General features: G+C 40.3%; 1 protein-coding gene across 5 annotated transcripts in view; it reads right to left on the bottom strand.

Moving 5' to 3' along the window:
* LOC134795287 (tyrosine-protein phosphatase Lar) overlaps window positions 1-14,445 on the bottom strand; it is a 646,064-nt gene that overhangs the window by 500,258 nt on the left and 131,361 nt on the right. The gene's annotated exons all lie outside the window — the stretch shown is intronic.

Raw genomic sequence — 14,445 nt, 5'->3', positions numbered from 1 at the left:
GATTTAAATTAGAAACGAAATAATCATAGTGTTATTTGCGGTTATATAGTTTAGATTGATATGTTATTGCAGTTTGTTCAGATATTTGAGTAAGAGATGAAGGGGGTCGTCCTAGTAAAATAAATAACCAGTTTACCTAACTAAAATAACGACGGTCAAATTTAATTTCGCTATTTTCGCGTAATTGAGCAACAAAGATCAAACCTAAGGGTTTGATCATTTTATAAGTAGGATAATAAAGACTTATTTTTAATTTAAATATTAATTTGATGACCATTATAATACCCACAATTAAATTAATTGACAAAATCCGAGTTTAACTACAACTAGTTCCATGTTCGAATTCCTAAAATATTTTAACAAAAACTCCGATTCTAAAGCTCAAATTTCACAATTCCACCTTTGTTAGCTTTTCACTTTTGTATGTACCGTTAGCAAACTACGTAAGGGCCTAGTTGTTTTTATTGCTGACTGTACAGGGAAACGTTTCTTCGCCCTCGGAAACGGTGCGATGTAAATTGTTCCCTGAAAGTTTGCGAAGGTTATATATTAAATTAGACCGTCGGACTATTCGAGTGTCGCGGTGACTGGTACTAGTCTAAAGCGGGAGGCGATTTTAATATTAAGGTGGCAGTCGGATATCAACTGTAGCTGCGTTACTGTTGCGACATTACTGCAGCAGCGTTGGGTTCAGTGGGTTCCCTCTTGGCAGTACAGACTACAGATGTAGTGCATAATTGTGTTCCTTCGTATTTTCTCGGAAACGTTCGTATTTGTCATGCTACTTCAGTCAACCTCAGTACTTTTTGTACCGTGACTGACTGAAATAGCAAGGCACGTTCGTAAGTTTCCGTGAAAATACAAAGGAAAATAAGTATGCACTATATCTATACCAACGGCGCGTACGGCTGCACATAAGAATTCGCCGATACTCCGTGCTTTGGCCCTGAATGCGCTACTGGCATCAGCACCAGGGAGCCTACCGCGAAAACAGTAATTCGCAAATTACAGGCATCTTTCTTATTTACTCCAATGAAGGCGTTATAAGAGTGACAGAAAAAGATGCCCGCAATTTGCGAACTTCGATTCTCGCGGTTATAGCCCAGAGTGACCTGCTGGCGTGGCGATGGGCAGATAAATGTCATGAGTGCTTGAGATTTTACGAGTTGATGATGATGAATATTAGGCAATCAAGTGAATCAAGTGTATTAGGAAGTTAATTTTAAATTATAGTACATCGTTTCGCAGTGTACCTATTACACTGCGAAACGATGTACTATAATGTGTTATGTCAAAACTACAATGCTGTGTGTATAAACATTAAATAAATAAACGATCCCGCGGCTGTATCTGTCAATCTCCTTCATAAGTGACGGGTTGAACGCCGTTATTGCGCGTTAAAGCGTCACCCATTTTTTGAAATTCGACAGTTACAGCGGCCGCTTCCACGCCGCTGCATTACCGTTGCGAGTTGCGACATTACTGTTGTAGTGGCCTTGACGCCGGCATTGTAGTTATTGATGACAGTATCATCGTCATCACGTGGTCGCTTGTGCCTTGTCCCACGCGCCGGGTCCGGCCCCGGTTTTTCTTGCTGGGCTAAGAGCTCGCTCTCGCGATTCGATTATTCACGTCATGTGTAGTGCGTGCTGTTTCTATGACTGCCGCTCATAGACCAACATTACACAGACTCCGCCACGCCGACAATTGTCGGCCTAGCTCATGAATTTTTATTACACGTGAAAAAAAATATCACGTGATATCTTCTCTGACCCCCCCTCCCCCGTCGTGATCATTCGTGATATTTTTCCATTCACCATTTTATGAAATGAAATTAAAATATTTATTTTCAGACAACAATTGGCCCATTAATATGTATGTAAATAGCTTAAAACTAGCATACATATTATTATAAAATATATCTTAAAACTAAAATCACACAATTATGGCTGCGATGCAGTTCGCAACCCCCAGTGTCAGGGAGTCGCCGCGGAACCGCCGGAACTTGACACTCTTCGGCCAAAACTCCTCCTTGGAGGTTGCTAGTTCAGTCAGAACGCTCAGCACAAAAGAATTAAAATTCACACTGTGTCGAGATTCCAACTTCACGACCCTCAGGATGAATCCGGACTTGACTAGTACATACATTACGATCTCCTCGACCTAATACAACGACCCTTATTTACACGAAGAATCGTAGGTACATATTTTGTATTTTACATCACTAGGTGATGATAGTTTTGGGCTGCCTTAGGAATCAGAATCAGCCAATAGCGTTGTTTGTCATTTCGACTCCGCTGGATAATAATAATCAGTGCTATTGGTTGATACCGACGTCTTCTTTCAATGCCTCAGAGGAAAGGCAGACACTAATATTAGTTGTGACTACGAATCATATGACATGACATGACCTATCTACCTGAGCGATCTGTGCAGCCGCTACATTTGGATCCATCCACTTCGCTTTAGCACCGCTGAATCGAGTTAGTATGTTTTGTTTCCAATTTTGCGGCGTGAACCGTATTTCAATAGTCGGCTTTTGTAGTGTCAACTTAACTTGTTTTTACTGGTGGGATATTCGAAATTCTCTAACAGCTCTTAAATAACGTAACAGTACTTGAAATAACATTCGAATTCGGACATTATGAACTCGAAATCGAAGTTATTTATGGCCAGTACTTAAACTGTCCTCAAAACACACACAGCAACTCACAATGAACCATGTTTCTATTTACTTTTTAGGGTTCCGTACCCAAAGGGTAAAACGGGACCCTATTACTAAGACTTCGCTGTCCGTCCGTCCGTCCGTCCGTCCGTCCGTCCGTCCGTCCGTCCGTCCGTCCGTCCGTCCGTCTGTCACCAGGCTGTATCTCACGAACCGTGATAGCTAGACAGTTGAAATTTTCACAGATGATGTATTTCTGTTGCCGCTATAACAACAAATACTAAAAACAGAATAAAATAAAGATTTAAATGGGGCTCCCCTACAACAAACGTGATTTTTGACCAAAGTTAAGCAACGTCGGGATTGGTCAGTATTTGGATGGGTGACCGTTTTTTTTTTTGCTTTTTTTTGTTTTTTTTTTGCATTATGGTACGGAACCCTTCGTGCGCGAGTCCGACTCGCACTTGCCCGGTTTTTAGGGTTCCGTACCCAAAGGGTAAAACGGGACCCTATTACTAAGACTTCGCTGTCCGTCCGTCCGTCCGTCCGTCCGTCCGTCCGTCCGTCCGTCCGTCCGTCCGTCCGTCCGTCCGTCCGTCTGTCACCAGGCTGTATCTCACGAACCGTGATAGCTAGACAGTTGAAATTTTCACAGATGATGTATTTCTGTTGCCGCTATAACAACAAATACTAAAAACAGAATAAAATAAAGATTTAAATGGGGCTCCCATACAACAAACGTGATTTTTGACCAAAGTTAAGCAACGTCGGGAGTGGTCAGTACTTGGATGGGTGACCGTTTTTTTTTGCTTTTTTTTTGTTTTTTTTTATATGGTACGGAACCCTTCGTGCGCGAGTCCGACTCGCACTTGCCCGAATTTCACCTTAGAAACAATATTTTCAAATAGAAACCACCAGGTATCTTATAGAACATTATTTTAGCGAGTTTACTTTGGAATTATAGCGATTATAACAAGTTATTTAATTTAGAATGCTCCAGAGAGGATTTGAGAGTGGCTACCACCTGTCTGACTGTAAATTTCTCAAAGACATTATTCAAGTAGGTATATAATCTACTCAAAGCTACCACAGCATGAGAATAGAACAAACAATTTGTATGGAATACACACACGTACGAAGATGTACACGAGCATACAAGGTGCTCGAGAGGAAACCAAAGAATTTAAAGCGTATTCCTTAAACATGAAGAAACTGTTTTTTTTTTTTTCACGATAATCGTCATAGAGATTCATAGTACGACATTTTTACCTCAGGCCTCAAGAAAGAAGGCTAAAGAAAAAAAGTAGGTTCCGGATCCTATCGAGCAACGTGTATGAAGATACATATTTAGGTACTTTTAATGATTATTTGTATTAGGTATATCTGTACAAAAACAAATATTGATGAAATCCGAGCGTTTATCAATGCCTTTAATACGATATACAACAGGATTCCATTCTAAAGAGGCGAAACCGACAATCAATAAATATTAAAATATACCGTTGTTTTAATAAAAGCGTTATTAAAAGTGCGTCAACAATGTCCATTGGGAGCGAAATTGGAAGTGTTCCGGAAAACGTTCGTATGACTCATTCGCTCATTCATTCATTCGTTTGCTGGAAGAATAATAGGTAAAATGTACGTCGTACTATGAGTCTATGACGCGTACACGCGCGGGCGCGTGTCTATGATATATCGTGACGTCATTCATCCTCTCCTAGCCGTTTTCCGGCTACAGCGACTGCTTTGCTACAGCTGAGAGCGTCGCTGGTGCGCTCTCAGGTGACAGACGTAGCCAATCTTTGCAGCAAATGTGCGGCCACATTCGCTGCAGGTCAGCACCCCTCCGACGTAATTGTACGTGATGGCCACAGGTGGTCTGGCGTTTAGCTCGTCACGCTTAACGTCGAGCTCTGTGCGTCGCCTGGCTTCAAATTCACGCACCTGCGTCTGCACAATATGTCTCCACTGTGGACGGTCACCGCAAGTGTCTCCCATATTGATGGCACAATATGAGCTCTCTTCATATGCCGCTTCAACACATCTTTGAACCGCAGAAACTGGCCGCCTTGCTTTTGCTTACCAGTTTGCAGTTCGCTGTAGAAGATGCGTTTCGCGACTCGGTCTTGGGACATGCGGGAGACGTGACCGCTCCATCGTAGCTGTCGTCTCATTAGGTAGGCCTCTAGGCGTCATTACGTCACTATCATACCATATGTATAAGAAAGTGACGACAACGATGACAGACGATAAAAACGGTTTTAGTCTGTGCTTTACAAAAGGGAAACACTTTCCATGAAACGAAATGCACATCAAACTGCCACGTCTTGCGTTCCATTTATGAATATGCGACGGCCGAGATTCCGAAATCAAAATTTCATCGAACTCTCGGCGCCAGATCAATTTCACGCTTATGAACCTTATGATGAAGTCATAAAGTGAAATATTAAAGGGGAATTTCCGAAGTGTTCGTAATAATGGCGTTATGCTAAATTCATTCAGCATATTGATGTCGTTTACAAAAGGGCGTAAGTGGCGTGGTATTTGTATTAAGTTAGGCTTTTTTTAAAGATAGATGGTTGCACAGCTCAAGTTGGGCGCCAAATGTGCGATTTATTCAAGTCATAGGAACGGCTGCACAAACATAACAAGTGATTTAGAGCGGAGCGAGTAACTCTATAGCTTTGTTCCTTTAGTGAATGTTAACGTTAAAATGTCCTTTGTGAATATGTCTCCGAAATATGGAGTTTACACTTCAATTTGACGTTCATTGAATAAGTGACAAATGTGTATTAATAAGTGAATAGGGGTCAAAAAACATTTTAGGAAAAGGTCACTTTTGTGGACAGTACAATAAAAGTTAACCACTCTGGTACATATAGGTATATATAACGTTTTACTTATTTTAGAGTCAAGAATTTTAACTACATACTACTACTACTACTACTTAATTAATAATGTATACAACAACCTAAGAAGAAAGAAATTACATGATTTCAGTATTAAGTTTATTACATTTTGCTCATTAAGTTGCTGGCCGTGAGAAACAATAATAAAAACTTTCATAAAACCCGTTATACACTTTTTCATTAAGTCGGTTATTACTATAAGGCACAGTTCACACTTTGTCGCAACAAAGAATTAAGTTTATCCACATTTCGTTATTTTGTGTTTATTTGTACAGTTCAGATTATTTATTACAAAATAATCAGAACTATACACATTAAACTAAACGTTAGTCAAACATAGCTGAATAGCTGACCAAATGCAAAGCTACAGTAAACACGGGGGCCCAATTTATTATACATAATTTATATACCGATTAGGTAGCTTAAGGACGTAAATTTAATAAAATTTTGGAAAAAATGTTTTCCCTCGTGTGAACCTACCTTAACGTCCCTAATGAAAACACAGGTATTTAGTAAAGCGGCGTTCACACTAAGCTGGTTAGAGTAATCCGATCTAGACAGAAGTTAGGGTCTGTTTAATGCTTAATTACTGGACTATTCAAATATTCACTGGGGTCAACGGACAAACGTGCATGGAACAATTTTGATATTATAGCTTGATATACTAGGTACAAGGCACAAGTAATGTGAAATAAAAATATAAATATGATAGTAACTCTGTCTGTCTGTCTCTTACCTCTTCATGCTTAACCTCTGAACCGCTGAAATTATATGCCCAATGGGCAAATAATAATGCCCAAGCAAGGACATAGGTTTACTTTTTAATCATCATCCCATGCAGACGAAGTCTCGGGCCGACGCTAGTATTAAAAAAAAATGTGTTCCAGATTATTAATCTTGTATTCAACCCCGGCTGGCTAGCACATGATGGCGCGACAGTATCTCGCCGCGAGATAGACGGGTAGTCCCTCTTTAATTAATACAGTTAGAAAAAAAGGCTAGTCTATCTCGCGGCGAGACACTGTCGCGCCAATCATGTGCTTGGCCTACAGTAAAGATGGGATCTCGTTTCGAAGCCTTAATTGGCGCAAATCAAACCGTCATAACTAATGGAACGTCAACTCAGGCTGTCACGAGTTGACCTTTCGAGTCTTCGTTAAATTACTTAGATATAACCAAAGAGATGGCTATGCTCGGAGTTTCTCTACGTGATCGAATCAGAAATGAGGAGATATGTAGACGAACTAAAGTCACCGACATAGCCCACCGGATTAGCAAGCTGAAGTGGCAATGGGCAGGCCACATTGCACGCAGAGAAGATGGCCGATGGGGTCGAAAAGTGCTCGAGTGGAGACCACGGACTAGTAAGCGCAGCGTAGGACGTCCACCCACAAGATGGACAGACGACCTTGTTAAGGTCGCCAGAAGACGCTGGATGCGGGTCGCTTCCAACCGGTACGTGTTGAGGTCCAAGGGGGAGGCCTATGTTCAGCAGTGGACGTCTTATGGCTGAGATGCTGATGATGATTATGATGAACCAAAGAGAATAGAGTGTATAGTGGCGGATTGTCAAAGTAAATTATGTAGCCACTGTAAATTTACTGCCATCTTTCGACAAAAAATTAAAATTGTTAGAACGCCATTTGACTTTGATCCTAATTCTTTCACTGATATGTGTTAACTTGTTAAATATTAATATTAACGCCATCTACTCGACTGTAGGCCAAAGGTATGGCGCAATCTTTTCGAGCGATGGTGCCATTACCTTCATCAATATTTTACAACTTAACACATATCAGTGAAAGAATAATGATCAACGTCAAATGGCGTTCTAACAGTTTTAATCGTCTGTCGAAAGATGGCAGTAAATGTACTGTAGCTACATAATTTACCATGACAGTGACTCTCTATTTCAAGTTCTCTTTGATATAACTAACTAAGTACATTACGATATCGAAACGCTTTCTAAATGAAAAAGTTGGAGAACGGCTTCATTAAATAACTTGATCTTCAGGCCAATTCTAACCTTTTGACATCTGAAAGATGTATAAATTATTAAAAGAATTACCATTCACGCCAGGATTTCGATCGTATTTGTCGGAACAGTATCAAAATTAAGAACTACCTACATACCTAACCGGTCCTGTTAGTTAACCTAAACGACTATCATAATTCACCACTTTGACACTGACATATTCGATAGCGTGTGTAACTAACTTTCTATGCATTTCGCTCGCAAGTTTCACACTGCTAGGCAGTCGTGGTAAGGCTACTTATCACTTAACTAAACTTGCACTTAGAGAGTTTAAAGTGTTATATAAACTTACGCTATAAATGTTTAATTTTTAAATTTAAAATATCCTCTCAAGATTTTACAGGTACTTATAAGTAACCTATATAAATATATTTATATATATATATGGAAGGAAATATATATTTCCTACATAGAAATGTGAACCGAACGACAACTATTAGGTTCGGAAATACTGCCTGGTATTTCCACGCGGGTGACATCGAAAATGTAATTTCAGTTTAATGCAGTGTAAACTTGCATGTAAATACCGTGCTAAGCCCGAAACCGATGCACACAGACCGTACATTATGTAGATGTGGCCAGAATTTTAAATTGTTTTTTTTTAGGGTTCCGTACCCAAAGGGTAAAAACGGGACCCTCTATTACTAAGGGTCCACTGTCCGTCTGTCTGTCACCACAGGCTGTATCTCATGAACCGTGATAGCTAGACAGTTGAAATTTTCACAGATGATGTATTTCTGTTGCCGCTATAACAACAAATACTAAAACAGAATAAAATCAATATTTAAGTGGGGCCTCCGTACAACAAACGTGATTTTTTGCTGATTATTGCTTAATGGTACGGAAGCCTTCGTGCGCGAGTCCGACTCGCACTTGGCCGGTTTTTTTTGTTGAAGAGCCGAATGAGGATTCTGGGTGGAATAAATACGAAATCAATCGTACATCAACAAACGCCAAAAGAATAGAAATAAAAGTATTGTGATAACAGATGCCAGAAGAGTCACGTACCTATTTCCATGCATTATTGAAGTTTCGATTGGCGTTTTCTGTCATCGATTTTTGGGGTAAAAGAGGTACATGCAGTCAGCATCAAATAGTGACTGCCAAATTAACCAAATATATCGTAACACAACTTTGACACCATTATAAGGATGTGTTACAATAAGGGTGTGTGTTGGTCACTTTGGCCGTCTTTATCTATTTCATGGTGAGTGTAGACCTATAAAAAATTACACGCGAATTACGAGCATTTGCTGAGTCTTGTTCAAAATGCGGTCTGTGCCGCATATGTTTCTCAAACCCAAGCAATACAGGATGAGTTTAAATTATAATTTTAAATGAGCTTTGGTCACGTGCGGAATACGGAAGTCCTGTTCGGAATTCGAGAATCAAAGGGTGTGCGAAGTTCGCCTTTGTGAAGTTAGGCAGTGTTCGACGGGTCGGACGCCAATTCTGATGTTCTAACAAGTGGATAAGGTTTTGATCAAATTTAATTTATATTTTAGAAATTTACCATAAATGCATTAAATTAAATGAGAATAAAAAAAGGTGCGGTAATGCCCTGATATCTTCATGGACGGCGATTATGGCAGCGCAAATATGCACATCACAGTTAGTTCAGTGAAATTAGCTAAAATTACGGCATAATTAATAGAAGACTTTTTTTAATTGAGATATGTACGTTGTCGACCGAGGTTATTTTTCATCAACCCTCCCCTCCCCTCCCCCCTCTGCATCACTCCCCCACACCCCCGCAAAGGGTCCAAAACCCAGTTTTTCTCAATTTTTAAGAAAACCGTTCTAGATACAGAAAAAGGGTGTAGGAACGAAGTGATCCTTATTAAATTTTCTATTTATCTCTTATACACACTATATTGCTATCACTTATAGTTTTTGCGCAATACGTCACGGAAGATGCTATTTTTAGCATTTTCAGTGTTTTTTTTCTTCTAATGACTTTTCTCAAATAGCACTTACGATATCTTTCACGCTTTTAGGGTTCCGTACCTCAAAAGGAAAAACCGGAACCCTTATAAGATCTCTCGTGTGTCTGTCTGGCTGTCTGTCTGTCTGTCCGACCATTCCCCCCCCCCCCCCCCCTTTATCTCTGAAACTACTGGGCCTAAAATTTTGAAAAAATACACAAAATAGTACTTTACCTATAGATAATAGGAAAACCTATTAGAAATGTGCAGTCAAGCGTGAGTCGGACTTATGTACGGAACCCTTGGAACGCGAGTTCGACTCGCACTTGACCGGTTTTTTTTATTTAAGTAAATAGTTAATATGTAATCAAACTGCACAACGGGACTTAATCGCGTATTTAAGTTTTAAGATTTACCTCCGACGTTTCGAGGACGGCGTTGTCCCCGTGGTCTCGGAGAAGACTGGCTCAAGTTGACATCAACATCTTCTAGCCGCGCGAGTTTTTCGAACTACCCGCACTTGGTCTTGTTTATCAGTTTGAACGTTTTGCGCACTAGGGATGTCACTCTGTCGACACACAACACTAACGATATTCGATTTATCGACTGTCGATATTTGTTTCCGCTTACATTTACTAATGACTGGATTCCATGTGGATGAGATCTTAAAACCCTCGTCCCGATTAAAATTGCAATGTTTTTTGATTACAATGGCTTCCCGCACTTTCATTTCCCATTGATTTTTTTGGTTTGATGCCATTTCTACAGTAGAAAAGTGCGGGAAGCCATTGAAATCAAAAAACATTGCAATTTTAATCGGGACGAGGGTTTTAAGATCTCATCCACATGGAATCCAGTCATTAGTAAATGTAAGCGGAAACGAATATCGACAGTCGATAAATCGAATATCGTTAGTGTTGTGTGTCGACAGAGTGACATCCCTAGTGCGCAAAACGTTCAAACTGATAAACAAGACCAAGTGCGGGTAGTTCGAAAAACTCGCGCGGCTAGAAGATGTTGATGTCAACTTGAGCCAGTCTTCTCCGAGACCACGGGGACAACGCCGTCCTCGAAACGTCGGAGGTAAATCTTAAAACTTAAATACGCGATTAAGTCCCGTTGTGCAGTTTGATAATGTTTAATAATCGTGAAAGTTTAAATCAGTGTAGTTAATATGTTATTTAAAATGGGTATTATTTATTGAAAGAGTTTGTGTATCTGGGAACCTTGTTCACTAGGGACGGTAAGCATGATAAAGACATTGAAAGGAGAGTGAATGCTGGAAAACGTGTGAATGGGGCACTTAACGCTTTTATGAGCAGCCAGAAGGTGTCGCAAAAAGCACGGTTGGCTGTTCATAGAGGGGTGTTGGTGCCTACACTTATGTACGGTAGCGAAAGTTGGGTATGGCAGAAGAGGCATCAGAGCCAAGTGAATGCAGTGGAAATGAGAGCGCTGAGAAGTGTGTGTGGTGTGAGATTGCAAGATAGAATTAGGAACAGTGTGATAAGGGAAAAGTGTGGACTGAATGTTGATGTAGTGACTAAAATTGAGAAAGGTATTTTGAGATGATTTGGACATGTGGAAAGAATGAGTGAAAGAAGGCTAACAAAGAGAGTGTATAAGGGAGAAGTGGAAGTGGGAGTTGGAAGGGGTCGACCTCGGCGGATTTTCTCTGATCAGATCGGGGAAATCCTGAAGAAAGGCCAGGTCAAGAGCACCCTAAACCGGCGAGCGTGTATGAGGAATGTAATGAAAATGAAGGAAGCGAAAGAGGTATGTCAGGATCGTAGCAAGTAGAAAACCGTGGTCTCTGCCTACTCCTCCGGGAAATAGGCGTGATTATATGTATGTATGTATTATTTATTATTAAACTACTTCATTTGACGATCCTATGCCATTTTTAAAATACATCGCCTTCAAATATTTTCAATGTCAGCTAATATCGTTATTAACCACTTGTCTGTATATGAAACGGATCCTGACCGAAATTTATAGGTACCTACAGCACAACCGAGGGTGAACCCATGATTTTTGATCACCACACACGTCTTCTTCCTCGCGTTAGTTATCGCTTTTCGGTGAAGGAAAACATCGTGAGGAAATCGGACTAATCCCAGTAAGGCCTAGTTTCCCCTCTGGGTTGGAAGGTCAGATGGCAGTCGCTTTCGTAAAAACTAGTGTCTACGTCAAATCATGGGATTAGTTGCCAGCGGACCCCAGGCTCCCATGAGCTGTGGCAAACTGCCGGGAACAACGCGAAGAAGATGATGAACTTTTCATGTGTGTGGTGGTCAAAAATCGTGGGTTCACCCTCGTTTGTGTTGTATAAAATTCGGTCAGCGGGCGCAGCACGGTTCCATTTTTATCGCCTATCACTATGCGCGTCCCTTTCGCACTTACATACTTGTTAGAGCGTGACAGGCATGGTGAGGCAACATAGAGGTACAATAATAGAGAGGAAACGTGGGATGGGCCAAATGACCGAACGAGATAGAACTTTCAGTAGGAGTAGCAAGAAAGCGGTACTATTGCTTGTCCTTGTCACAGTCTCACTTTTTGTTTGTTCCCCACCATAAATTTAGTATGGGTTATGGTGGGCAACAAATAAAAAATTTCATTTCATTTCATTTCAATAACCCGACCGAAATACGTAGATTATTGTTTTTGGTGTATTGTCAGGAATGTTAAAACGTGTTTTTAATATTGTCGCATTGCGTATATTTTGTCCCTCACGGAGGCACGCGTACATTCTATAGGCTACCTTCTATGTGAGGCAAGCTATAAAAACGCGACCGTGCGATCTGTTTCACAGTCAAGTGGTTAATAGTAACGATCTTCGGTGAGCTTAAAAATGTTTGAAGACGATGTATGTTCAAAATGGCATAGCATCGTCAAATGAAGGAGTTTAATAATAAATAATACACCATTTTAAAGAACATATTAACTATTTATTTAAATTAAACAAAATTTGGCGATGTCGTAAGTATATTTTGAGAAAAGTTATCTTACAAAAGAAAAAAAAACGTAAATTCTAAAAAAATTGCACACATGGTGACAGATTTCACAAAAACTATAAGTGATAGCACTATAGTGTGTATAAGAGATAAATAGCAAATTTACTAAGGATCACTTCGTTCCTACACACTTTTTCTATATCTTGAACGGTTTTCTTAAAAATTTAGAAAAACCGCGTTTCGGGCCCTTTGCGGGGGTGTGGGGGGTGACGCAGAGGGGGGAGGGTTGGGGAGGGTTGATGAAAAATAACTTCGGTCCATAACGTACATAACCCATTTGAAAAAAGTCTTCTATTAATTATGCCAAGTTTTCCATATATTTTTTTCCAGAAGCAACGTACAAGTAGTCACACAACCATCGTCAAAGTTAACTGACTGTTTGTAAACCTTACTGCCAAGAAGATAAGGGTTAAAGTGTATACATACCCACTAGCAAGGCACAGTAAACACAAATAACAGAAATAAACGTTCCTCTTAACGCAATTCCGCCATGTTGGCTACCGTGCAACCACTGCGCTTCATCATGTGCGGTGCAAATAAACCAGTCTCACAGACGGTTTAACTAGTATGTTAAGGTGACATTCAGAACCCCTAATGTAATTTTTATTCGATAGCGTGACGTGAGTGACGTGACGTACGCGTTTGCGTTAAGTCTCATTTTAAATGGCATTTTGAACAGCGCGCTAAGCGGGACGTTTTGGAAACTTTAAATCCCATACAAAATGATACGTAACCCAAACGCGTACGTCACGTCGCGCTGTCGAATGAAATTTACACTAAAGTCTATTTTTTTATTCGGTAGACTAAAATGACATTTCATAGTATGAAATGACAGATGATGTTCATACTGTGAAATGTCATTTCAGTCTACCAAATAAAAAAATAGACTTTAGGGGCACAGAATAAATAATTAGTACTAGGTACAGAAGACTCACTCTCTAACAAAACGCGTCTGTTACGATCAGGACAGATATGGCGACAGCGCCACGCGCGGCATATGGCTAGCCACCAAAATTGGTGTGAGACGGATGTACTTGAGCTACCTGTGGCAAAGCGACGAAATCGTGGAGTGAACCACGCCTGCTAGGGGTACAGATGGCGATTGTAGCAGCATTACTGCAGCGTTGTCGAGGGCGATTTTGACACGTGCGGCAGCAATGCAATGTGAAAGGTAGTACACGACGCAAGGCCGTCGTGAACGCTAGTCACATGTACTGTTAGTGCTTGAAAATAGAGACCTAGGCTCTCCGAAATATGTCGCGCGAGTGAATGAAAATCGTATTATTAGCCTAGTCTTAGTAGTAACTCACATTTATAGACGGGTCTATCGCGAATTTATTTGATTACCTTTATTTACCGACGTTTCGACACAGGTTTCACTGATCGTGGACGAGGCTAACGTGGTCGTGGTGGTAGTGGTAGTCTTAGTATGAGTCACGACAGCTTAAATTCGATTGTGGCAGCAATGTTGCACCGCTACACTGTTGCAGTAACGCTTGTGTGGACCGAGCCAGAATGGCACCTTTATTATTATGATATGAGCGAATCATATCAGTATCAAAAGCATATTTACTAACCACATTTTAAAATCTGTATCTCCCCTATTTGTATAAGTATTGAGTTTGCCGCAATTTACCGGTAACTCTGCGGTAAATACCGGTAAATAGGGTAACTATCGTAATTTACGATAATTTCACCGGTTTATTACACTCGCGGGCTCTATCCTAAGTATCCTATAAGCTACTTTTTAATTTACGGAGGCAAGTTTGCGTTACACTTCCCTTGCGATGCCGATGTATTCTTTGAAAGTATTTTTTTAATATTACTTACGATAAGTTAATTTTACTTTAATCTCTACGTATACTGTCTAACCATTAGTATTTTATTAATAACA

This window comes from Cydia splendana, chromosome 12 (assembly GCF_910591565.1).
Source record: "Cydia splendana chromosome 12, ilCydSple1.2, whole genome shotgun sequence".
NCBI classification, from domain to species: Eukaryota; Metazoa; Arthropoda; class Insecta; order Lepidoptera; family Tortricidae; genus Cydia; species Cydia splendana.
Note: the sequence above shows the minus strand (reverse complement) of the source record. Positions and strands in the feature narration are given on the sequence as shown.